Source organism: Panthera leo, chromosome B4, assembly GCF_018350215.1.
Source record: "Panthera leo isolate Ple1 chromosome B4, P.leo_Ple1_pat1.1, whole genome shotgun sequence".
In the NCBI taxonomy this organism is placed as follows: Eukaryota; Metazoa; Chordata; class Mammalia; order Carnivora; family Felidae; genus Panthera; species Panthera leo.
In genome coordinates this window covers 56,897,545-56,923,521 of record NC_056685.1, presented here as the reverse complement: position 1 = coordinate 56,923,521, position 25,977 = coordinate 56,897,545, and the positions used below count along the sequence as shown (strand labels likewise).

Below are 25,977 nucleotides of genomic sequence, written 5' to 3'. Positions count from 1 at the left end.
ACAAACCGCGAGATCATGACCTGAGCTGAAGTCAGATGCTTAACAGACTGAGCCACCCAGGCGCCCCTGATCTACACATTGTTTTAGATGCCAGAAGATACATTGATTAGCAAGGTAGTTTCTCATAGAAATTATATTCCAGTAGATGTAGACAGATAAGATCACTTCAGATGATATGTGCCATGAAGAAAATAAATCTTTGTAATAAGCAGTGACTATGATGAGCTAATTTAGATATAATGATCAGAAAAGGTCTGCTAAGGAAGTGGCATTTGAACTGAGAACTGACAGGGATGACAGTGTGCTTTTCTTCATAAGAAAGGTTTTCAAGGCGGCTTACAGAAGAGCATTCATTAACTTGATGATCAGAGAGCTTACAAGCTTGTAAATCTGATTTTACCAGGACACTGAGAGCAGATCCATGCTTTGTGGGAAATTCACTTCATCTAAGCTCAGGAGATTAATTTATTTTATTTATTTTTTATTTGAGTATGGTTGACACACAATGTTACAACACAGTGATACCACATCTCTATATGTTATGTATGCTCACCACAAGTGTAACTACCATCTTCCCATATAACACTATATAATATCATTGACTCTAATCCCGATGCTGTGCCTTTTAGTCTTGTAGCAATTTCATTCCATAACTGGAAGCCTATACCTCCCATTTCCCTTTCATCCATTTTGCCCATCCCCCCCCCACTCCCTCCCCTCTGTTAACCATCAGTTTGTTTTCTGTGTATATAGGTCTGAGTGTGCCTTTTGTTTATTCATTTGTTTTGGTTTTAGATTCCACACATGAATGAAATCATATAGCATTTGTCTTTCTGAGTACAACTTATTTTGTTTAGTGCAATACCCTTTAGGTCCTTCCATGTTGTTGCAAATGGCAAGATCTCATCCTTTTTAATGGCTACATAATATTCCTGTGTGTGTGTGTGTGTGTGTGTGCACTCATTACATGTCTTTTTTATCCATTTGTCTATCAATGGACACTGAAATTGCTTCCATATCTCAGATATTATAAACAATGCTGCAATAAACATAGGAGTGCCTGTATCTTTTTGAATTAGTATTTTCATTTTTTTCGGGGTGAAGACCAAAACCGTAATGAAATGTCACCTTACACCTGTCAAAATAGCTAAAATCAAAAAAGATAAATAAGTGTTAGCAAGGATGTAGAGAAAAAAAAACCCTTTGTGCACTGTTGGTGGAGTGTAAATTGGTGAAGCCACTGTGGAAAACAGTATGGAGGTTTCTCAAAAACTTAAAAATAGAAATACCATATGATCCAATAATTCCACTGTTAAGAGATTAATTTATTTAGCCAAAATTCAAATGTACAGTTTTAAAATAAAGAATAACTGCTACTAGGTTCAGAATACTGAAAATCCTCACGACGAAGTCCTCCTGTAGGTAGATTCATATGGAAATCAACATAATTGTCATAAAGATGTTGGTAAGGATGTTATTAGAATGAGGGAGTTGTATGAATTTGGTATTTATAGCTAATGCACCTACAACAATAAGGATGGGCCTGTCTTATGTAGGCTGTAACTTTAGGCATCCATCTCTACCTTGCTCATGTGCCCAGGTCCTTGATCATTTTGCCTGAGTCTACTTTTCTGCTCCTTTCTTCTATTCTTCCATCCTCAGTCCCCCTTCCACACCCCCCTCCATTTTTGATGCCTAGAATTCCTCTCTTACTGACATTGTTTTTAGATATGTTAATATACCCTCAAACAAGTGACATTAAATTCTTAAGGACCTTAGGAACCAGTCTGCTTTTTCATAACTCTGATTTTGTCTATTATATTTTAATCCTGGGTTTTTTTTTTTCTCTCTTAGAAAATTATATTTTTTTCTACCAAATTCTTGGAAAAAGCATGGACCCCCCATCTACTCAGTCCTTATGTCTACCTAGTTGAAGATGGCACAAGATATAAGCTTATATAGAAGAGTGTGATTCTAAACTACTTTTACAAAAGCATATGTATATACATACATTTAGGTCTATACTTCTATTGTCCATTCTAAACCTTTCCTTAATGTTGAAAACTGAAGACATACTGGGATACCTCGTGATACACCAATGGAGATTAGAATGAAGTTGACGTTTCTGATTTGTTGCATGCCTTGAATGTGCTAGATGTAATGCCGTGGAAATGTCTGGTTTGTAATAAAAACCATATATATTCAGTCTCATCATCAAATTCCAGTCGTCGTGTTAATGTAAGTTGCCTTTAGTTCCTTTTAACCTTAAAACATTATTATTTTCTGTCAGCGTAACAATCATCATGACTCATTGTTTCAGTTTAACTTAGCCTAAGTAAAAGTAGTGTCTGAATTTGGCCCTTAATTTAGCTCCAGTTTTTCAAATTCTCCCAACTGTGTTGATTTAGGAATAAAGAAAAAGCATACTCTCCAAAGAAAGGCCAATTGTGTTTTAAAAGGTGGATAAGGAAAAAAAAAATTATGGAGAGAAAGGGAGAGAGAGGAGAGGAGAGGGGAGGAGGAGAAAATAAAATATATTCAAATAGTTTTAAAGTTTTACTCTAAGTGTTCAATTTTCTTTGCCTGATATCTTCTCATTTTTTTAAATTTTATTTTACAGAGAGAAAGAGAGAGTGTGTGTGTGAGCATGAAAAGGGAAGAGGCAAAGGGGGAGAGAGAGAGAGAGAGAGAGAGAGAGAGAGAGAGAGAATCCCAAGTAGGCACCACACTCAACACAGAGCTGGATGTAGATTCAATCCCATGACCCTGGGATCATGACCTGAGCCGAAATCAAGAGTCAGATGCTAAACTGAGGGAGCCACCCAGGTGTCCCTCTTTTTTCGTTTGTATTAGACTACCCGAAACCATCTTCCTTCTTTTACCTTTTATCATTTCAAAGTAATTTTTGAATTACTTTAAATGCAGGAGTGATAATGGGTAATAAAATTAAACTACGCTTTGTTTTCCCCATTCTTTTAGAGGAAGGCAGTCATAGCTGTTTTTAACAATCAGACCTAGTGCATGCATGTTTTCTTTACTTCCATTCTTTCTGCAGTTATCTGTTAGCAGTGTCAAAACACGTAGATTAGAAGAGAGGCAGCTTTTAGCCTCATGGTTAGCTGGCCAAAGTGGAAGATGAGAGACAGGAAGGAAGGAAGGGAGGAAGGGAGGAAGGAAGGAAGGGAGGAAGGAAGGAAGGAAGGAAGGAAGGAAGGAAGGAAGGGAGGAAGGAAGGGAGGGAGGAAGGGAGAAAATATATCCTCCATAAAAATAGCAGTGGTTTCCATTAAAAGCACAAAAGAAAGGAAATGCAGAAAAATTGAGCTACATATTCTTCCTTGGGTAAGAAATTGTACCTTTGGTACCTTGCACCCTATCCAAATATGGGTAATGTCACTTCACCCTTCATAGAATGATTGACACTCTGAGATGAAGAAAGAGAATCCTCAGGGGAACATGGCTGCCAAAATCACTATATGGAATAAAAGTGGTTAATAATCTTCTTGGCAAAAAGAGCTCTTCTGTTCCATGATGGCAGTACCACCAATTCTTCCCAGGAATTTCCTCTTCACTTTCTGCACACCCAGCACTAGGTCAGCAGGCCTCATCTCTCCAGGTCTAGAACAAAGCCTGTAAACTTACATCCCTGCAACAATTCTCACTCCCTACCAAGACATGCTGTTTTACTGTGCCCCTCTCAGGGTTTCAAATGCCACTCTTATTATTTTACAGTCACATTTAATACTTTATTTTTGTTTTGTTTTGTTTTAAAGTTTGTTTATTATTGAGAGACAGAGAGAGACAGAACATGAGCAGGCGAGGGGCAGGGAGAAGGAGGACACAGAATCTGAAGCAGGCTCCAGGCTCTGAGCCATCAGCACAGAGCCCGATGCGGGGCTCGAACCCACTAACTGCGAGATCGTGACCTGAGCCGAAGTCAGATGCTCAACTGACTGAGCCACCCAGGTGGCCCTGTACAGCCACATTTTTTTAAACTTTTTTTTTAATGTTTTTATTTTATTTTTGAGAGAGAGACAGAGCATGAGTGGGGGAGGTGCAGAGAGAGAGAGGGAGACACAGAATCCAAAGCAGGCTCCAGGTTCTGAGCTGTCAGCATAGAGCCTGACATGGGGCTTGAACTCACAGACGGTGAAATCACGGCCTGAGCCGAAGTCGGACACTTAACCGACTGAGCCACCCAGGGGCCCCTACAGTCACATTTAAAACACTTCTATGGCTGTATGTGGTTCATGTCATCAAATGCACTCTTAGACCACCTTCCCAAGGCCTCCAAAATATGGTTGATTTTATTGCTTATTATTCATCAAATATCTACCCAATATATTGCCAAGTAGAATTTTTCTACTTATTGTATGTGCTTTCTCACTCTGTCTCCTGGTTTTATGTTACTGTTCTAGTGTTCTTTGCTGATTTAAAATAAATACTGCCTCATTCCAGAGTTTGGGCTAATTTTAGCCCTGACATATTTCTTTCTTCTCTATTTCTCATCACACTCAAGATCAGGATCCCCTGGTTAGTACTTTTTTTTTTTTTTTCCTTTGCTTTATGTATAGCATCTTTCCTTAAAAAATCTCTCTGGCTATATTGTAAGATCCTTGAAAGCAGGAACCAATCTCTTACAATTAAAAAAAAAAAAAAGTACAAAATGCCTGATTGTTGAGCTTACTTTTTTGACTTACTGGTTTGTGTTTTTTTTTTCCTCTTAATGACATACAATCTGTACTCTTAATGGGAAAGCTCAAAATTCAGTTTCAAAATTAAGGAAAAATGATTGCCATTTCTGCTGACACAAAGCTGTTAGGGATTAAAAAGCTTTCATTTAAATAAGTAATTTTTTAGATGCATTACTTCTATTTAATGCATAAAATGTTGTAGTATCCAAATTTTGCAGGTAATCCTAATATGACTATATCAATCTTTATTAAAAACAGAAACCTTAAAATCTTAATCAAGAGACTACAGACAAATCAACATTAATTTAGGGAAAGTTGCTTGGATCATCATGACGCCTGTTAATGATCAGTATTGAGCATTATCCTTCAAACACAGACGCATACGCACACCCTCACAATCACACTCAAAAACACAAAACTATTATCTAGTTAAAACACAATATGCTGGATTATTAGGTTATTTACCAGTTTATATGTACATATCACTTTATGTGTACATGTATTTATATTTATGCATGTGTGTATGTGTAAAAAAATAGGGAAATTTCCTAAAGCCAGATGCTTGAGATTAAAAAAAAAAAATTGCCAGAAAACTAAAATAATAAGAATTTATCATGCAATTAATTTTAGGTCAGTGTTTCTTACTCAAAGTTCACTTTGTGTCAAACCCTGAAAAAATTTACTTCATCTTTGGACTAGAAATAGTTGTAGCAGAGGATATGACTGTATTATAAGGATGCATGTTAAAACCACAGGTATCTTCCTCATAGTCCATGAATTTAATAAAAAACTGCCAAACTAAGCCTGATTGGTTATTTGTGAAATTTGTGTATTAGGATTTATTAAAATTCTTTCGGTATTTGTTCATTTATTTTTGTCATGTGAGAGTACTTGTTGGCACACACCGCGTAGCAAGTCTCAAGGTTTTAGAGTGGTCTGAGACCATTCAGAGAAAATAAAGTCAGGTGATTTATTGGATGCAGATGATATAATAAGTGTAATCCCTCCCTTTTGCAATTATCATGAATTTGCTCATGAATTTGCTCTTGTGGTTGAAGTATCATGAGGAAAAATTCAGCATTTCTCAAAATAGTATTTGTTAATACTCAATAAAGTGAGAGCACTGTTAAATGATAATTTGTGAAAACTACCATTTTATAATTTGAGGTACAATAGTCAAACATTAAAAATCACTGTGGAATAGTTTTACTGTGAAACTGTCTTATGCTGGAAGGAATAAAGCCACACATTGGTCATAAACTTGGGATGATTTCTCTAGTACAGTTGTTTTCCTATCTGGTAAAATGACTTACTAATCTTACATTTCTTGCATTCATTTCGATTGTACTCTCATCTGACCATTTTCATCTGAGATGCTTTGCTCTCATTTGTGTGGAGTGGGGACGAATGGGGTCTCAACCAAGTTCTACCCAGCAGGTTCAGTGCCCCAGTTTCAGACACCTAATTCAGGCCCTTTTAAAATTATAAACCATTTAGACACATGGTTTCTGCCGTGAGCCTCACCACTCTGTTATGGAGAAGACATGAAACTTCTCATTCTCTCTCTCCAATCATCTACAACTCTGAGTGGCAGAATTACAACACGAGATCACTGCACTGGATCACACCATACAATCTGGCTCCCCTAGCCCTTACTGCTAAAGGAGGGAAATTAAGCAATCTGATTATGTCAGTTCACACTTACATTCATTCAAAGCCTTACTATCTCTTTATTTGGGTATCAAAGGTTCTCTATGGTGTGACCTCTCTGTACCTTTCTAGTTATAGTTGTCTCCACTTTTGATATCCATCTTATGCCCTAGATATATAAAATGTCTTTGGATTTCTTGAACATGCTAGACTCTCTTTTGTTACCATGCCCTTTTCTGTATTACTTCCTCTGCTTGGGTGATATTGTCCTCTTAATTCACGTGGAAAACTCCTTTTAGCTTTCAGAAGTTGGCTCAGTTAACCTAGTTTTACTTTGCATACCTTCTTGCATTAATATCCTTCCTTCCCTGAGTCAGACAGCCTCATTCTGTGTTTCATAGCATCCTGAACATCCTTCTGTCATAGCTGCTAGTACAGTGGTAATTATGAGTCTAACTGGTGTTTTTAGGTCAGGAAATATATCTTTCATTTTTGTCATTACAGTGTATATTATAGTGATTGACACACTGTGGGCATAGAATAATAGAATAAATATTTGTTATATAAGTTATCTAATGAACAATAGGCATTTATATTCTCAGGACTTAACTCATGTTAACTTTTAAAGAGATTATAAAGATTGGAATATTGTGTACAATTTTGTTTTAGAAAATGAAGTCTAGGAAAGATATATATAACTTATCCTTGCCTCTGTATGCATAGTAAAGTGCAGATTTGGTGTTGGATTCATCTTTTAAAAGAACACAATAGAATCCCATTTAAACTGGGTTTAGATTCTAAAGTCAGTGGGAAGGATAGAATTAGCCTTGGAAATACCTCGGGAACATGTCACAGTGGAGACTGACACCACTGTCATTTGGTCAGTCGATGAAAGTATTGCAATGTGTTTCTGTTTCTTTGGTCATGTCTCAAATGAACTTGTTGAGTTTCATAACGAATGAAATATATGTGTCGTTAGACATGGAACCCCCTTTTGGCAGAGTGAGATACTCAAGCTGGGAGAAGCAAACAGGAACTGAGACCAACAGAGGGAAGAGCAAGCAGTCTCAAATCACAGGTGTCAATTTAGTGTACCGTATCATGGGCAGTGACAAACAGAATCATCTGCCCTAACTTGCTAGTTTTTTTTGCCCTTATTTTTCTTTTAATTCCTATTTTAAATAAACGTAGTTGAATTTAGATGAGTTAAGTATTTGTATAAAGTAACTCCACAGTAAAGGAATGAAGGGTATTTTTTTGCCTTATTGACACAAATACTTGTCACGTTTCATAGATCCTTCATGAAATATATAGTTGTAGATATAAGTTAAATGTATGTGCAGTAAGAAATTGTGTGTGTATTTGTGTATGTGCATACAAAAACTTGGGAACAGAAGCAGACGTGATGGTCAATGGTGATGTCTTTCTGACGTTATTGATGCATCCAGAAACAGGCTAAATTCATCCAAAATTAGAAAAATGTGAGCCCAAAATCATTCAAAAGATAAGGAAATTATATGGCTATTAGTTTCCTATAACCTATGCTGTTCTGATTACTTTCTTGATATACTTAATCAGAGATAACATGTATAGCCCTGCCTATATAATCCCAGTATACCTGTCTTCACATATAGCATTTATGAGAGAGAATTATGAAACTTGGATAATGAAAATGTATCATCTTATACTTTAGTTATGGGTAACTTGAATAATGGTGTTCCCACACATCTGGAATGACTTCCAAATCATACATAACCTTGAGTCATCTTAAAGCAAAGAGGATCTCTTAGAGTCTGGCAGAAATTCATATACTCATTCATTCAACAAGTTCTTTTTATATATCTGATATATGCTAGGCTTAAGTTTAGGAAATGGAAATACATAGTGAACAAGACACATAAGTCCCAGTTCTCCTAGAGCTTATAGTTTAGTAAGAAGGAAGAGAAAAAAATATAAATGAATAGATAAGAAGATTTCCATTAGAGATAAGTGCTATAAAAAATAAAGAGAATTTGGTAGAAATAGAGTGGAGTGATCGTAGGGATATATTGCTTTAGATGGCAAGTTAAAGAAGGCCTTTCTGAAAAGGTGAAATATGAGTTCAGGATAAGAGGAATCAGTCATGTGAAGTTTTTGGAGAAGAGTGACTGAAATAAAGCGAACACAGAACTCAAAGTGGAAACACACAGAAGTGAGGGTGGACTTCGCTAGTTGGAGAAATGTCATGATGGCCTCAGTGGCTAGTGCATGTAAGAAGAGTAGCAGAAAATGAGTGGAGAGATGAACAGAGACCAAAGCTTATATAACTCTGTAGACCTTGGAGAGAGTTTTGGATTTTATTCTAAGCACAAATAACCAGGGATACCCTTGAGAACTCAGAAATCATCACCAACAGGAGCTCGGAATGGTATTGTATCATGTGCACTAAATTCTATTTGCAGTGTGTCACCTATCATTAATGTTAGTAGGCTGAGTGAGTCAGTATGGTTACTGATTAAGAAAGCAAACTTTGAAAATCAACAGATAGGAATTTGAATCCTGGCTTATTTCCTCACTAGGTGTGTGTCCTTAAGAAATTACTAAATCTCAGTTTCCTCTGTAAAACAGGTGATAATAATGGTACCTACCTCTGAAGGCTGTTATAATAATTAAATGGCATAATTGCATAAACCACAGCACTATACATAAAGTCAATAAATATTAAGGATATTATTATTAGTAGTAGTAGTATTACTAAAATAGGGAAGAGAGATAATGCCTAATGTGGCTCCAAACTACACAATATTCATGATATTTAGAGCATTTATTAAACTGATTTGGGATTACAAATTTGTCTCTTTGGTCTTATAAGTTTTTTTCATTTGATAAGCAATATATGTTTTTCATAGCCATTACAAATGCAGAATCTTTTATAAGGAAAATTATGTTTTGCATACACACAAAAGGAGATCGGTAGCTGATTGTTGCATATTCTAAAAGAGCTGGGGGAAATCTTCCTATAGAGCCATGGATTCAGATTAAAAATATATCCAAAAAAATTATTTTAAGTAGTTAAATATACACCTATGTAGGTTATATATTATTTTCTTCATATTTCTCCACTTAGCTGGTGTAATAGTCCAACATTATTATTATTATTATTATTATTATTATTCTCCTTAGAGAAAATGACCTGAGGAACCAGATTCAGTTTAGGGACTGAGGACTCCTCAATGCAGAATTGTTCTTTTCCTCAGTGTGATAGAATGTGAAGAATTTCTTATCTGCCTTTACTTTCTGTCTTTGCCATGCTGATGCCATCAGAGTAGAATTCTAACAGGAATCAAAACATTCATAATTTTCCATGATTTAAAAAATTTTGGAGAAAAAAAAGGAAAAAAATGTAATTATTACTTTTCAATGCCAGTCTTTTGTATTATCCCAAGACTTGAATGAAATGCATTAGATACATATTCTGGCTAATTCCATTTATAATTCTAGGCAAAATATATAAGAGTAGAATTTCTTTTTTTGTCCTTTTCCTTACCATTGTCCAGATGTAAGCCCAGATCAAAGTATCAGTTTGTTGAAGAAAATACATGTATTTAAACACACAGATAGCTTCTTGGAGTCACTAGTTCTAGACTACTGCGGAACAATAAAATTGCTTTGCTTACAGCTATATTCACAACAGAGGTAAGAGGGTAACGTGATGATGTTGCTGAAGATGACAGAGATGCTGATAGGAGGTCTCCTCAAACACTTAACGTGTGGTAGACGCCTTGCTAGTCTTTGTCTCTCTGTCTCTGTCTCCCTCCCTCTCTCTCTTCCTGTAAGGCAAGCAGGTATCATAATTTCACTTTTAAAAGTGAGCACACTGCGGGCACCCGGGTGGCTCAGTCGGTTAAGCATCCGACTTCAGCTCAGGTCATGATCTCCCGGTCTGTGAGTTCGAGCCCCGCCTCGGGCTCTGTGCTGCCAGCTGAGAGCCTGGAGCCTGTTTCAGATTCTGAGTCTCCCTCTCTCTCTCTGTCCCTCCCCCACTTGCATCCTGTCTCACTCTCTCTCAAAAATAAATAAACACTAAAAAAAATTAAACAAGTAAAAGTGAGCACCCTGAAACTGGTTACCTAGATTGCCTAAGACCACTTGTTAGTAAAGAACAGCACCAAGATTCATACCTAGTTCTGACTCCAAACTTTCTTCTCCCTCTACTACATTACCATTGATCAAGTCATGGAATGGATTTGTTCAGCTACCTGCAAATGGCAGCCTTACTCCACTTGATTCATATTAACATTTTAATGTTTTATGTTGATAATTAGGTTTCCTATTGTCTTTCATGGCTGGTACCTTTGTATCTCCAAAACCTGCCATAAAGTAAAAAGTCCACTTTGTTTCCCCTTTTTAAAAGATCAGCAACAAGTTACAATTTAATGCAAGGACCCTGGTAATAATTAAAGGGCTGCAGAGAGTCTTTATAGTTACAATTTACAGTTTTGTTTTTCAGCATACATTCTTTTCTTCCAATCCACATCACCATTGGATTTGGTGTACAAATTACTTCTAATTGCAGATGAGGGTCAAGAAATTAGGGGTGTTTATGCTTTTAGATATAAAATAACCAAAATAGTCATGCTTAAAACTTTTAGCTGGGATAATAATGATATAAAGGAAGCCCATAGGAGAATTCAAAATTTTGGGTATTTATATCACAAAGTTGAGTTGCAGAAATAAGATTAGACTTCTTGTTTTTTTTTTTTTTTTTTTTTTATGTATATTTACCTTACAGAGAGAGAGAGACAGACAGACAGACAGAATCCTAAGCAGGCTCCACACTGCCAGCGTGGAGCCCATGGTGGGACTCCAACTCACGAACCGTGAGCTCATGACCTGAGCTGAAATCTAGAGTCTAATGCTTAACCAAACAAGTGACCCAGGCACCCCAGACTTCTTTATTAAAATAGTCTTTCTGCTACTTTTGCTTTGCAAATTGCTAAACATAGATGCTGAATAAATGAAGAATGATGTTATTAATAAGCCATTCAAATATGTAGAATTCTTGAAGATAATGATTTACTTGAAGAGGCAAAAGTTGTTATGAGCTCTGTCACTCACTGAGCTGCTCAAGATTTGGTTATTTGAGCAGTACATTGCTCATAAAGATGGAGATGTGGAGGAGAACAATGATGACAAATACATAAAAGTATTGTATTGAGACACTTTACTTTGAGAAACTCATTTAATACCTTCAGTAGCCCTAGATTGTAGGCATATTAAGCATATACTAACTTTGCAGGTGAGGATACTGGGGCACGGGAAGTTAAGTAATTTTACAAGATGTCTAAACTTATAAATGAAGGAGAAAGACTCTGGCTACAAAGTACCTGCTATTAACAACTAAAATTAGGATTTTGCAGGAATTAAAAAGAATTATATATAAAGCACTTAAAAGTTCACATCACTTAAGCTCTCATTTAGTAGTTGTTAGTATTACTATTGCTTGGCTCTTATTATCATTATAATACATGATTATATGAATGTTTTTATTGTGGGCTTAAAGGGTACTTTTTCTCTTAATTATACATAAAGAAAGGCCTCCAAATATTAAAGATGTGAGTGATTTTGCATAATGTCATTCTTAGTTCTAGCCAGCTCTTTCATTAAATGTTGATGTGATTTTTATGTATTCCAATGACTATCACTTAGGTTTCTGGAAGGAATCTGTATTATTGATTTTAAAGATAAAAAGCCTCAGTGGAGGAGATAAGCTTACACTGTGTAAAACACCAGTTACCACCACGCATGGGATAAATAAAAGGCCAAAGATCAAGGCATCAATAAAAAAAAAATGCCAACTCCTTCATAACTACCTGATATTTCTACCATTTCTCTGATTCTGTTTATTGAATTGGAAGGTACTCACTCAGGAATTTCAGGTTTGTAGAGATTTAGAAAAAGTACTTGACATTCTATTTCTGTTTTTTAAATTTCCATCATAACCACTTTGTATTAAAGGCAGGCATGCAAATATGCAGAAAAATTGTAGGTCTTCTTGAACTTTGAGACGTCCATTTTGACAAAGGGGAAGGCACACGTTTGGAAAAATTTATATGTGCCCCTTCGGTTTGGGTGCTAGTCTGACCTGCCAAACTTCAGAATTTTCACATTTTTAATATACCAAGGTGGGTTCAAACAGCCCATTAGTAGAAGGCGTATTTTTGAAACTGTTGACATTTGGCTACTGTTCTTTCATCCACTGTTCCGCAGTCTTGACAGAAACTTGGTTTAACTTGCAGAGAGAAAGTGAAAGACAGAGAAAGGTGTCTATACGAAATGCCCCAGAGAGAAGCCGAACTCCTGTAAGGCAACATGTAGGCATTGAGTGTGACACTGTATTAACCTTTTTAATGGATGTATGTAATAAAGTGACATGTAAATGGAGCACAAGGGGAGATATGACACTATATCTGGAAAAGGATAAAACAGTTGGTTGAATACTGGGCTATTATAGCAGTTTGCAAACCTTGGATAAACTCAGTCAGCGGTTGTATAATTGGTTATTCAATCCCGACCCTTGTTCACAGCTCAAAGCCAGGAACACTGAGACCTGTTGCCAATTTGAGTGAATATAGTGACTGTACTCGGCCGGGGCCTAACATTGGAGCCGGGCCTTTTCCTGTGGGCCGGTTTCCACCATGTCTGGGACTGGCTCAGCGACAGTGGGTCTTTTGTTGTGAAAGGCTGGCTGGTACTCCCCTCCTTTGCAAAATGTCTAACAGCTACACAAATATAAGAAAATAGGAAAAGGGACTTACTGTAGCTTTTCTCTTAGTAAGTTACTGTGGAGTTATTAGTTTTCCTTTCTTTATTTTTCTTTTTCTTTTTTTTTTTCTTTCTTTTTTGTTTTCTTTGCTCCTTTTTGGGGGAAGTCTGCGTTAAGTAAGACAACTTAAAGAGTGATAGAAAAGCCTGCTTCTAGATAAGAATTGAACCTTGGTAGTCCTTGATTGGAACATGATATGTATGGAGAAATTGATAGTAATTTGATTCTCAAAAATGGTTTCTGAAAAAGGTATCTTTACTTTTCCCCCTTTCTCCTATGAATGTTCATGTACTGAGAAGATTGTTTTTACTGAATATCTCCTCCGTGACAGAAAGATACAACATGTTTATAAACCTGTTACGTATTTAACTTTATGAAACAAGCACCCTACCCTCTCTGCCCAAACACACTGGCTGGATGCCAACAGACTAACCACTTACTGTTTCTAGTCTAGTAAAAATTGAGAAATAAATCAGTGAAGATTTTGATTTGAGTGTATGGTATAAAGAATGCCCAGTCTTCTTACAGTGCCCAATTCAGAAAGGAATCTGTAACAAGCTTGTAGTATTTGCCAGTTAGGTGCTGCTTACTGATAGGGTGACAGTTCCCAGCTGCAATCAATTATGCTTCCATTATTTCTGTTGTTTAAACATGCCTCGGAATACCAGTTCGAAGCATTTCACAAAATGTATCTTCGTTCCAAAACGAAGTAAAGAGCATTTTAAAAAAGGAAAAGGAAAATACATTCTGAATCGAGATTTTTTTTCCCTGAGAGTATTTATAATCTCTCTGCCACCCCTCTCACCTCCCTGATTCCACCTCACACACCCAGCATTTATAAAATCACACACACAACACATAGTGTTTGATTTAATGCTGGGTTGCAATTCAATCAAGAGACTGCTGAGGTCATATAATATAAATGGCTACAGTACTTCTTGGCTCAGTTATAGCCTTGATCATTCAGGGTTTTGTTTTTGTTAATTGAGTAGCCTCCTGCTGGGGGGAGCTCCTAAATATTTTGGACTATATGTCACGAAAAAGAATTTGGAGACTAGAAGGTAGTGATCTGGGGGGTGGGGGGTGGGGGGTGGGGGGTGGGGGGTGGGAGGAGGTGAGTTTCTGCAGTGGACAAGGGAAAAGGAAAGACGTAGTTCTGAAACCATGACAGGACAAAGAAAAAAAAAGCAAATTGTTTTTGAATAGAAAATTAATCATTGAAAGGGGACTGGCTATTGTGAGGCAAACATAAAAATAGAGGGAGCATTTAACTTGAAATATATGAGAAAAAGCACTATAGAAACTCCAACAGAGGCATTTAATGGAAAATACACCTGGCCATCTCATTATAAGTACATCCCTGGGAGCCAAGTGTTATGAGCATTAGTAAGAAGGTGGTATTATAAAAAATTTGATTATAATCAAGCTTAATGTATTTGAGGCTTAATAAAAGTATTGTATGGCAGTAGTGAGTATCATGGCATAATAGAGACCTCTTAGTATTGGATTGTTCGTAAGTATTGTATTTCATAATGTTGATCTGTGGAGGCCTTTACTTCCTGATGGGAAAATAGGAACTTGTATTGGAAAAGAGATCACAGAATCATAGACCGGCCCCTATTAACCCCAGAAAATGCAATTCAACATATATCTTATCATCTTAATCTCCCAAATATTCTTTTAGCTTATATTATAATACAATATTGTATATAACAAACAGATGTCTCCCCTAGGTCACTGTTGGTAATTTAGTAAATTGTAGGTGTCCAACTGGAGAGTCTAGAGCTGCTGGTGAAGAATGAATGCCTGAGATGCCTCATTAATTTAATGTAGGTAAGAGGCCGGTGGGCTTAAAGGATTTGGTAGTAGCCCCATTGAGAACTACCTAACTGTAATTCAAATAGTGTGGAATAAACTTTTTTTTTCCCTATTATTTCTTCCCCTCCATGCTGTGAAAGCTCACTGATCATTATTTTTTAGGCACTTAATGTGTCACGATGAAAAACAGAAAGGCTGAAATATGTATGAAAACACGAGTTTCGATTAAACTCAAATCAAGTATTTTTTAAAGGTGTTGGTTTTTAGTTTTTATGCAGCTCCGTTTGGCACACAGCTCTTCACATGTTTTGAGATTTGGCTTTGCTGCTTTATAATTTTGAGGGTGCTGTGCTATAATCTGAACGATTTGCTGAGAAGAAAAGAGAGAAATAAATAGCGCAGGTTTTACATCTTGAACTCTGGACCAAAATAATAAATTGACACCTACTATATAATTGGGAAACCTGTTAGATTATGTGTCTACTTTAATGTGATTTATAAATTTTGGAAATATTCTTATAAAGAATTGAATCCCCTCATTAAACAAAGTAATTTCTTGTTTTTTGGTAGTTGCCATGGAACAATGATGTCTTTCTTTTCTCTTTAGAAATGGAACAGTTCTTTTTTTTTTTAATTTCATGAACATATTTTTTAAGTAGATAATGTACCTTTTAACATTAACCCCTTTTGAATAGTAAAGATCAGGTTGGATGATTATACATTTATTGCAAACACAAGTTTAGTGTACCAAATTTCTTGCAATAAATTATTAGCCTTCTGCAAATAAGATTATAGACGGCTGCAATACTTAGAGTGTTAAAGCAATACTTTGTCATGCTTCTAATTCAACTGAAGATCTCAACTATTATTGGAACACCTTAATTCATAAATATGGTTAAATAAATGTTTCTAATTTATCATCATTGTTAACAATATTTTATCTGAATCTTCATTCTAGAGGAATTACAAGATTTTTCCAAATAGTTGAGGGCACTGAAAGCTTTTTGTAACCATCTTCAGTATTCATCCCAGTGTTCACTTTGGGTGAGAGAGCTAATGTTCTGTCACAGAGACCTCTTGGGGCTTAAATGTATTCTGCACCTTTTTGTGAGAACTAAGATAGCAGGTTCCTGGGGCTTTCATGTCCCTCAGGGAAAATTCCCAGAGATATGAACACTTTTGAATTTCTGACATGTGCAACACAGAACCTTTGTAGCTTTCAGAAGACTATTCCCAAGTTTGTAAAAACTTGTTCTATGACCCCCAGGTCCGAAAATTGGGTAGTCTGTCACTTTACTGGATTCATCCATCCTTTGGGGATGAAATACTAATCTAGATCTTAATTTTTTCACTGCTGACATTGGAACTTCACCAAAATCCTTACACTGTTTTAAATAAGTTTTTTCCCTAGCTTTTTAAATTTTATTCTATTGAATCAATAAGTCATTAGGAAAGCATGGGCTACGTGTCATTGTATGGTGAATATCCCTCGAGCCCCTGCTATCCCCACCTACTTTTTCTCTTCTCATTTTTTTTTCAATTTATTCGTTTTGAGAAAGGGGGGTGGGCAGAGAGAGAGGAAGAGAGAGAATCCCAAGCAGGCTCCACACTATCAACCCAGAGCCCGTCACAGGGTTCAAACTGTGAGATCATGACCTGAAGTGAAATCAAGAGTCAGACACTTAACCAACTGAGCCACCCAGGCACCCCTCTCTTCTGATATGTTTCTAACAAGATAAGTGAGTTCAAATTATATATAAATTTGATATTAAATATATGTACATGTGAAAGAGAAAGATTTGGGGGATGTATATCTCCATTGTTTATTCCATACACGAGAAGTAAGTCGTTTTTTGTTTCTATATATCACATGGTTTTTGACCTCTTCTTTTGAGTTGAATTTTAATATATAAGTAAACGTAAATGCTAATAAAACTCCCAAATGTTAAACTCAAGCAAGACACAGAGGGGACATTCAACAGACAGCTCTTTCCTTTTCTGTTCTCTCTCTGGATATTTCTGTCCTTTCAAATGTTTTCCCTTTAGTTGCTAGATTTGGGACATGATTCTATAGATGGTATAGACTGATATATTTAAGAATATAGAAAAAGTAAGCAGCAATAGTCCTGTGCTGTAGATTCTTGTTAATTATATTCAAGGTATAGATTATTTTATTTTCTACCATTAATACCAATATTAGTCATTGCTTATCCTCTCATCTCTTTAAATGAATAATCAGGATATTATCCCATCATTCTTCCCTGATTTACCACATTGCTTGTAACATTATTCTGCTGTTCTTTTCTGAACCTGCAGACCTTTAGTTCTCAACCTGAAAAGAGGATGCCCTTGTCATTTAGCTGACATTTCAAGAGTTTCTCTTCTTTCTTTGCTGCTGACATAAACATACAAACCTCTTATATTATGTAGGTGGTACATTACTTTGAAATATATATATATATATATATATATATATATATACATATTTATTTATATATGTATTTGTTTATGTATGAAATACGTGGTCACATGATTAGTGGTCCCTTATTTAAGATTTTTAAACAAAATTTTTGTTCCCAATACTCCAGTAATAATAATTCTCCCTTTTCACCCTTTTTAATAAATAAAATATATATTAGCTCCTGGTAGTTCATTATTGCATTTCACTGTGGCTTTTTTGAATGACTATATGTCATTCAGGTATAAAATAGAAAACTATTGGAGTTTATTTGATTTTTTTTAGTCAATGATATTTAAATTATTACTCAAATGACACTGTGATATTAGTAAAGTTATTTTACCTTTCTTTCTTTTTTTTTTTAATTTTTTTTAACGTTTATTTATTTTTGAGACAGAGAGAGACAGAGCATGAATGGGGGAGGGTCACAGAGAGAGGGAGACACAGAATCTGAAACAGGCTCCAGGCTCTGAGCTGTCAGCACAGAGCCTGACGCGGGGCTCGAACCCACGGACCGTGAGATCATGACCTGATCTGAAGTCGGACGCTTAACCGACCGAGCCACCCAGGCGCCCCTATTTTACCTTTCTAAGAAGAATTCAATATATTCTATTTCACATCTTAACCACATGAAAAAAGTTTTCAAGTTTCTGAAGATTTAATAGAATTTTTATCCATATTGTTATACCCCATTATCAGTGTTTACTCATCAAAAAAAAATTACCTCAGGTCTCAGGAAAGTACAGATTCCTGGATTCAAACAAGACATAAAAAACCATTTAAAGAAGCTTCCCTATGGGGGCCTGGGTGGCTCAGTGGGTTAAGCACCTGTCTTCAGCTCAGGTCATGATCTCACAGCTCATAAGTTCAAGCCCCATGTTGGTCTCTGTGCTGAAAGCTCAGAGCCTGAAGCCTGCTTTGGATTCTGTGTCTCTGTCCCTCCCCTGCTCATGCTCTGTCTCTCTCTTTCTCTCTCAAAAATAAATAAACATTAAAAAAATTTAAAATAATAAAAATAAAGAAGCTTCCCTAGGACTATGAACTTTAGGTGGATAGGGTCCGCTTCCGTTTTGCTCCTGTTAATATCCCCCATGGCTGTAAAAATATGTAGTACATGCTCTTTGTTGAATTAATCCATTCTACTATTCTTATCCATATTCTTATCTTTTAATTTAACTTTATATTATTAGTGTGATTTAATGCATACAATTAGTATGTGTTACAGACAAGATGTGAAATTGGTCCCATTTTTGGAAAGAATTTCTTAGTAGAATTTTTTATAGCTGGTTTGATTGATAAATGGTAGCCTATTTTGTTTCATTTCATTTCATTTCATTTCATTTCATATTGTTTATTTATTTATTTAGAGCAAGTGCTTATGTGTGAGAGTTGGGAAGGGGTAGAGAGAGAGAGGGAGAGAGAGAATCCCAAGCAGTCTCCATGCTGTCAGCACAGAGTCTGATGCAGGGCTTGATCTGATGACCATGAGAAATCTCATGATTTCTGAACCAAAATCAAAAGTCAGACATGTAACTTTCTGAGCCACCCAGGCGCCCCAACAATAGACTATTTTAGAATTCTTTAGAGTAATATTACCATAATAGCACTTAGAAAAAAAGTCTACTGACACATTTATTAACTGTTCATTAATATAATATTTAAAATGAGGCATGTTCTCTTTGTTTTTACTTCAATAAATGAAACAATAGAAGAGCAATTCTGTGACACTGTAGCGATTTTCAATCAAAGGTTTAGTGTCTGGTCATTGATAGTCTATACATCTTTCTCAGAAGATTGAGTTTCTTGAGGTGCAGAGGCCACATCTTAGTGCCTGTCATGGTGCCACAGTAGCAACTTAATAGGTGATTGTTAAGTAAATAAATGAATAAATGGATAAAGTATAAGGCTTCCTAATCTGTGTGCATGTATGTGTGTGAATTCTGCAAAATAATGAAAATGGCAGTATCCAATTTTTTAAAGTAGTCCGATAGCTCTCTGATAGTACATTATGCCACTAAAAGCAAAGATAATCATTTTGTGCATTCATTCAATTAATAAATTAAATGACTATACTAATAGATACTACATGCCCAATTTTATACCTACTGACTTTAACACTGAGAATGGTTTAAGTCTCTGGTGATACAGGACAAGTAAAAATGAACTATGCTTTTTCACTTTTTCAATTTATCTAGACTTTTTAAAAATTTTTATTTGCTTCCTTTATATCTTTTTTTTTCACTTGTTCTTCCTTAAATGCAAATGCTTCTTAAAGAGAATTCTTACAGGTTGATTTTTTTTCTTAACTCTTCTGCATTTTGCAGGGGTCACAGCGTAACACAGCTAACACATGAAACCGAAGCTTTCGTTGTTGATTAGATGGTGTCTAAGCTGGTGAACATTAAATGCCATTTTGCAAATATAAGTATTGTATTTTCTCATCTAAAGTTACTCCAAAAATGACATGATCCAAAATCCATGAAAGGTTATGGGAGACCAAATATAACAAGTTGTTAAGGCAGATGGACGACTTTGGTTGAGAAGGATATGTGCAAATTTAGATATATGATTTTAAGCAAATCAGAGGATATTTTTCTTAATTTTAAAAACTGATGCTATGTGTCAGAACATAAAGGTATAATTTGAATTGTAAGTAGCTTTTCACCTCAACTGTGCATCTACCTGCGTATCACAATCTCTGATGTATCATATGAATCATGTCAGTTTTTATTGTTCATATCTTTTCAGGCATCTGGCAAGCTGAAATTGCGATTTGTTTTCACATATGTTGTGATAGAGAAGATTCAGGATGTGTAGTGGTTTAGCATCAGGCTGTATGTGCTTTAATTCTCACTTCCAGTGGTAAAACATTCTGTCATATTTTTAAAAGTACTGGAATTCTTATTCTAATATACTTTAAGCGGTTTTCTATTTCTATGCTTTTTGTATCTCCCTTACCATCCCTACCACCTACTTTCACAATTTTAAACAACAACAACAAAATTGTACAAATATCATCATTAATTTTCATTTTCATCATGGTCTTAGATATCTAATTAAATGGATAATTATGTGAAGACATACTCTTCTATAGTAGGATGATTGCTTCATTTATAATTCAAATACATCTTTAGGTAATTTTCTTCTTATATATCAGGAGGTATATATAATTTGCTTACAGCTATGCATTCTTATCTTTGCTAAGCTGTGATATGTTTAAACTGTCTTAAACTCCTGTTTGTAAATTTGTCTTGTGAAATTAAGACTTGGATTTAATGGGGTGCCTGGGTGGCTCAGTTGGTTGAGCATCTGACTTTAGCTCAGGTCAGGGTCTCATCGTTCATGGGTTTGAGCCCCATGTTGGGCTCTGTGCTGACAGCTCAGAGCCTGAAGCCTGTTTCAGATTCTGTTGTCTCCCTCTCTCTGCCTCTCCCCTGCTCACATTCTCTCTCTCTCTCAAAAAAAAAAAAAAATGATAATAAAAAATATTTTAAAAAAAGGCTTGTATTTAATTATGCCTGATTCTCATATACCTTTTGCCATGATTTAGTTCATACAGCTTGTCTTCTATTTTACTTTCTTCCTCTATTTCACATATGCACAGTTGAGAAAATAGTATTTTATATAAAATGCATGGAGAATAATGGTTTTCTTGTAACTGGTGTCTGAGCAAGTTGGTTATATGATGAATAAAAACAGTCATGATAATTTTTTATGAGAAATGCCCTACCTTTTTAAGTTGACTGTTATTGATACATCATGAACACCTTCTTCCCAATTTTCTTTTCTCAAATTACTTTTGTGTTTCTATTCTACCCTTCTTGCTTTAGTAACTCCTTTGCTTCTTCCTGCTCTCCCCTCTGATTGTAACTAATGACTAGAACTTAATTTTCCTTTCCCCACCCACACTTTGCTGACATCATAAATTATTTGGATACAAATGGACAGTATTCATTAGCTGTGCACTTTGCTGAAAGAGCCTTACACAGGAGTGCTGCACTCTCTCATTTTTATTAAAAGTTAAAATGCTTTTGCTGTCAGGGGGGTTGGGGTAACTTAGCCATGATAGAGGACAGGGCTACAGTGCTAATAAATAAAAATAATAACTATTACGCTGGTTGAGTGACCCTGGGAAAAGAGCACTACACAGCTATTTGTTGTCCCCTTTCACTTGTCAACAGCACTGGCTTAAAAGCTTTAGCTATTGTTGAGGATGTAATGGAGCCCATGGAAAGTTATGAAGACAACTGTCAAAAAACAATCAGGCAAAGATTAGTTGAGTATTTTTGTGTATCTGTGCTGTTTTGGGACAATTCTTACATTAACCTACGGCAAGTGACAACTGTCCTTTTCCTTCTCATGATACTACACCTTTTTCTATATCATCCTTATTGGCTTGGACCGTTTGAAAAATGCATAGGAAGGGTAGATAATAGAAACTAAGGGTTGTGGGTCATTGCCATAAAAAATGCACAGATAGTACTATTATCCTTGCTGAGATTTTCAAATTCTGGTTCATTTTGGTGATGGGCAAATAAAGCATATGCATGTATGTTTCATTTGATTTTGAAGTCATTCTTTTGGGTAGTTGTATATTAAGTGGCAGCTGTAATGTTAGTCAACATTTTTAAGTGTTACTGTGTGCTCAGCAGTGTTTTAAGAGCTTTACATAAATTATCTCCTTTAATTCTTTTGACAATCATATGTGGTAAGTAAGTGCAGTTACTATTACTGTTTATAGGTGAGTCCATTAGAGCATAGTGAGGTTAAACTACTTGCCAAAGGTCACAAAACTAGTAAGTGATGGAATCATGTCATTTGACATTAGTTGTTCTTTTTTTTTTTTTTTAATACCTAATAGCCCAACATAAGTGAGATTTTTGTATGTGAGAAATACCTCTTTGCAACTATTTCTTGAAATGCTACCCTCAAATTGCATGTTATTTTTGCTGACATCTAATATTCGAAACAAGGACAAAACAAAGTGTTGCATGAAAATATACTTACTTTCTGAGTGATAGAGTAGATACACCAGTATAGCTCCATAAGTTTCTCTTTTAAATGGATTTTTTTTTTCTTTTTGCCTAGAAAATATAGAGCCATCTTGTGAGGAGTAAACCCAAGGTTATTGATATGTAGCATTTATATCATATTGATTATGGCATGTTTAATCATGCGATAAAAAAATATTCTTCTAGAATGTGGTATAAGATTGAGTATAATTGGGCAGGTGTGTTAATAGTTTTGACTTGTGCAACGAGAAAATTTAAGCTTGTAAGTATTGATTTAAACATTTCAATAGTCCAAAAACTGATTGCATATTAAACATTTTAAAACTTGAGTCAGCAGGCCAATTTTTTTTTTCTTTCTGTTAACAAGCTCTTATTAACTTTCAAGTGGAAACAAACAAGTATTTTGGCACCACTAAAAGTAAAGTATTTGTAGAGCTTAATTCACTTTAGGATAATTACATATAAAAATGAGGCTTATTGAAATTCTAACGCTTTGGAATTTCAGATGTGTTTCTCTTGTGTGTTGTGGTATTTATTATTTCTTAATGTTTCCTAGAAGAACTTGACGTTTTCAGTGGCTGACTAGCTACAGTGCTTGGCTAATGGGAATCTTGCAAAGGCTTGTGGTCTTCAATAGACAAATAACTTTTCAGACATAGAAAAGTTTTTGCATTACTTCCATAACATAGTTTAATATTTTCCCCCAAATATTGTCTAGGCCAGTGCATATTGTCCACATGAATTAAACTCGTACAGATAGTTGATTTCCAGATTCAGCCCAATATTCCCCTCGAAAATAATCTTATTATCAGTAATTGAATAATTAAATAACAGTACATTGAATTGTAATTAGCTTTTTGAAGAAAATATATTTGGCCAAGTGTTCTAACTTGTGTTTATTCTTCAACTTTATGTTGGCCATCAAGTGAAAGCTTCCAATGGGAGAATGTTGAATTAATGAAACATAATTAAGAGATTAGGCACCCAGGAGCGGCTGGGTGGCTCAGTCAGTTGGGCATCCGACTTTGGCTCAGGTCATGATCTCATAGTTTGTGGATTTGAGCTCCTCGTTGGGCTGTGTGCTGACAGCTCAGAGCCTGGAGCCTGCTTTGGATTCTGTGTCTTCCTCTGTCTCTCTGCTCCTTCCCCACTCATGCTCTTTCTCTCAAAAATAAATAGACATGAAAAAAAAAAAGAGATTAGGCACCCAGATCAGCTATCATATAATAATTGTTCAAAACTATATGAGGTGAATAAAACTGGACTAACATTTTGAAAAGGTTGACTACTGTAAGAACATGTTGCTGTGTGTGGCATATTGAAAAGGACACTGAACTAGGAGTTAGGCTTCAAGTTCTACCTGTATCATTAATTAGATTTATGATATTAGGCATATTTTAACCTTAATTTACAATTTCAGTTTGTAAAATGAAGAATTTGGTCTATACCACTTATGACACAAATTGTATTGAGCAAAACAGTTTATCTCCCCACAGTAATTTCCTTGGTCAAATATTTAAATAATGCTGTAGAATCCATAGCTCATTTAAGGATTGACAGTCTTGTTAACACATAAAAAGATCTAAATGTTGTAGAAAAGAAATGTAAATTTGTGTAATTTTAATTAGATTTACATGACAATGAAATGCTTATTTTGTTTGTTTTAGTTTTAAGTAACCAAACAATTTGGGTTCTCTTTATGTCCAATATGTTTTAGTAAATCACTTTTATGAAATGCTTATCTAGATGATATATAAAGATCCTTCCAGGTTTAACATTCTGATTCTATGGCATGAATAATCTACATATGCTCTTACTTCTTGACTTTGAAGGATGTATTGGTATATTTTGAAGTTTAGCCATATCATTTTTCCTTCCAAAGACAACTCCCATCCCTAAATGTGCATCCTATCCCAAGTCAGAAATAACACAGCTTAGTTTAAGCTACAAAATTAAAGTATAAACAATGGTAGATTTGGTAAGACCTAACTCTTGGGACTTTGTTTAAAAAGTCAAATATTACACATACATATTTTTTGCTTGTTCGATTTTTCAATGAGCTCTGCCACTGCAGCTCAAGGGAGATTAAGGGAAAAAACCTACATAAACACAAAGCAAAAACCCGAGCTTGTGTGTAAAGCTACTGCACTGGAGCGAATGTGGTTTAATTCTTGGCACTGGCAGCTTGTTGGAGAATTACAATATGTTGGCATGAGTCTCTAGGTCTCATTGTTCCAGATGAGGGAGTCAGTCTTAAGAGTGTTTGGCACTGAAGGGAAAAAGGAGTGAGAGTTATAGGGAATGAGCAGGCCCTAAAGAGGCAGGATGCTGTTGTAACAATGGCTGGCACAGTTGGGGGGGCCATTCACTGGTAGGGATTGCCATAGGCATTGATGTGAAGAAACATATGTGAGCAAAAGAGGCAAGGATGAGGAGGGAAAATCAAGCAAACATCAAAAGGGTCCTAATGGCACAAAGAGACAAAAGTAATCCAATCAGAGTCATCTTGATATTAATGGATTGACTGATAAGGATATCTGTCATTTCCCTGTAATTTATCTTATCACTTGTTTCTTACCATTTATTCTGTTTTATTTTAAGATATGCACATATTTATCTTTCCCCCAAAGAAACAGATCCCTGAATTAAGAGGCTCTGGTTTTGTATTCCATCTGTTCTACTTTCTGCCTAGGTGCTGCTGGGAAAAGCATCTTTCTGAGCCTTAGTTTTCTCATCTGCAAAATGGATATAATAATAATGCATACCATTGACAACATTGTGGTATCTGACAGCATTATATAAACTGAAATGCTATGCAAATAATAAGAACTACTATTATCTCTTCTATTTATTTTAATATAGGAAACACTAGTTTTTATTTTTGACAGCAATTGTGATACTTTAATGTTTGAACAAAGCAACTCTCAGGAGAATTGTTACAGGTGCTTGAAGGAAAGCTATGGCATATCTTAATGTGAAAATAATGGAAAATCCAGTATTTGAACTTTGGGAAATAACTATGTCCTCAAACATACTATACATACTCATAGTATAAGATGCAATTCCACATGTACTTATAAAAATAACATCTTACGTTAGAAAATTGAATATTTAGTAGATAGCTACTATCTTTTTTAGTCCGTAAATACTGAAGCAGCACTTACATAATTGTGTCAAATTTCACTTTAATCACATTCACACATTTAATGAACAGGTGTATTATAAATATTGGGATTTTGCCATTTGGCATCTTACAGTTCTAGTCATGTGTATCCTATGGATTCTTTACCATTTTCAGGGAAATTCATCCATTGGTACCTGTGCATCCTTTGTATTCATTTATTACCATTGTGACATCATCATTAACCATCATTGTTACCATCCATTGTGAAATCATTTCTTACCGCTTCTTCATGAACTACCAATGGAGACAAATTAGAACAGTAGCAGTTGGAGGAATACTTGATGTGGACTTGCTTAAAGCTCTTTATTTCATAGTAGTTTAGATAGAGAGGTGAAGTGGGTGAAATGATATGCTTT

At 35.5% G+C, this 25,977-nt stretch overlaps 1 protein-coding gene across 19 annotated transcripts in view; it reads left to right on the top strand.

Annotated features, from left to right (window-relative positions):
* Positions 1-25,977, top strand: part of SOX5 (SRY-box transcription factor 5) — a 1,003,938-nt gene that overhangs the window by 756,673 nt on the left and 221,288 nt on the right. The window lies entirely within an intron of this gene.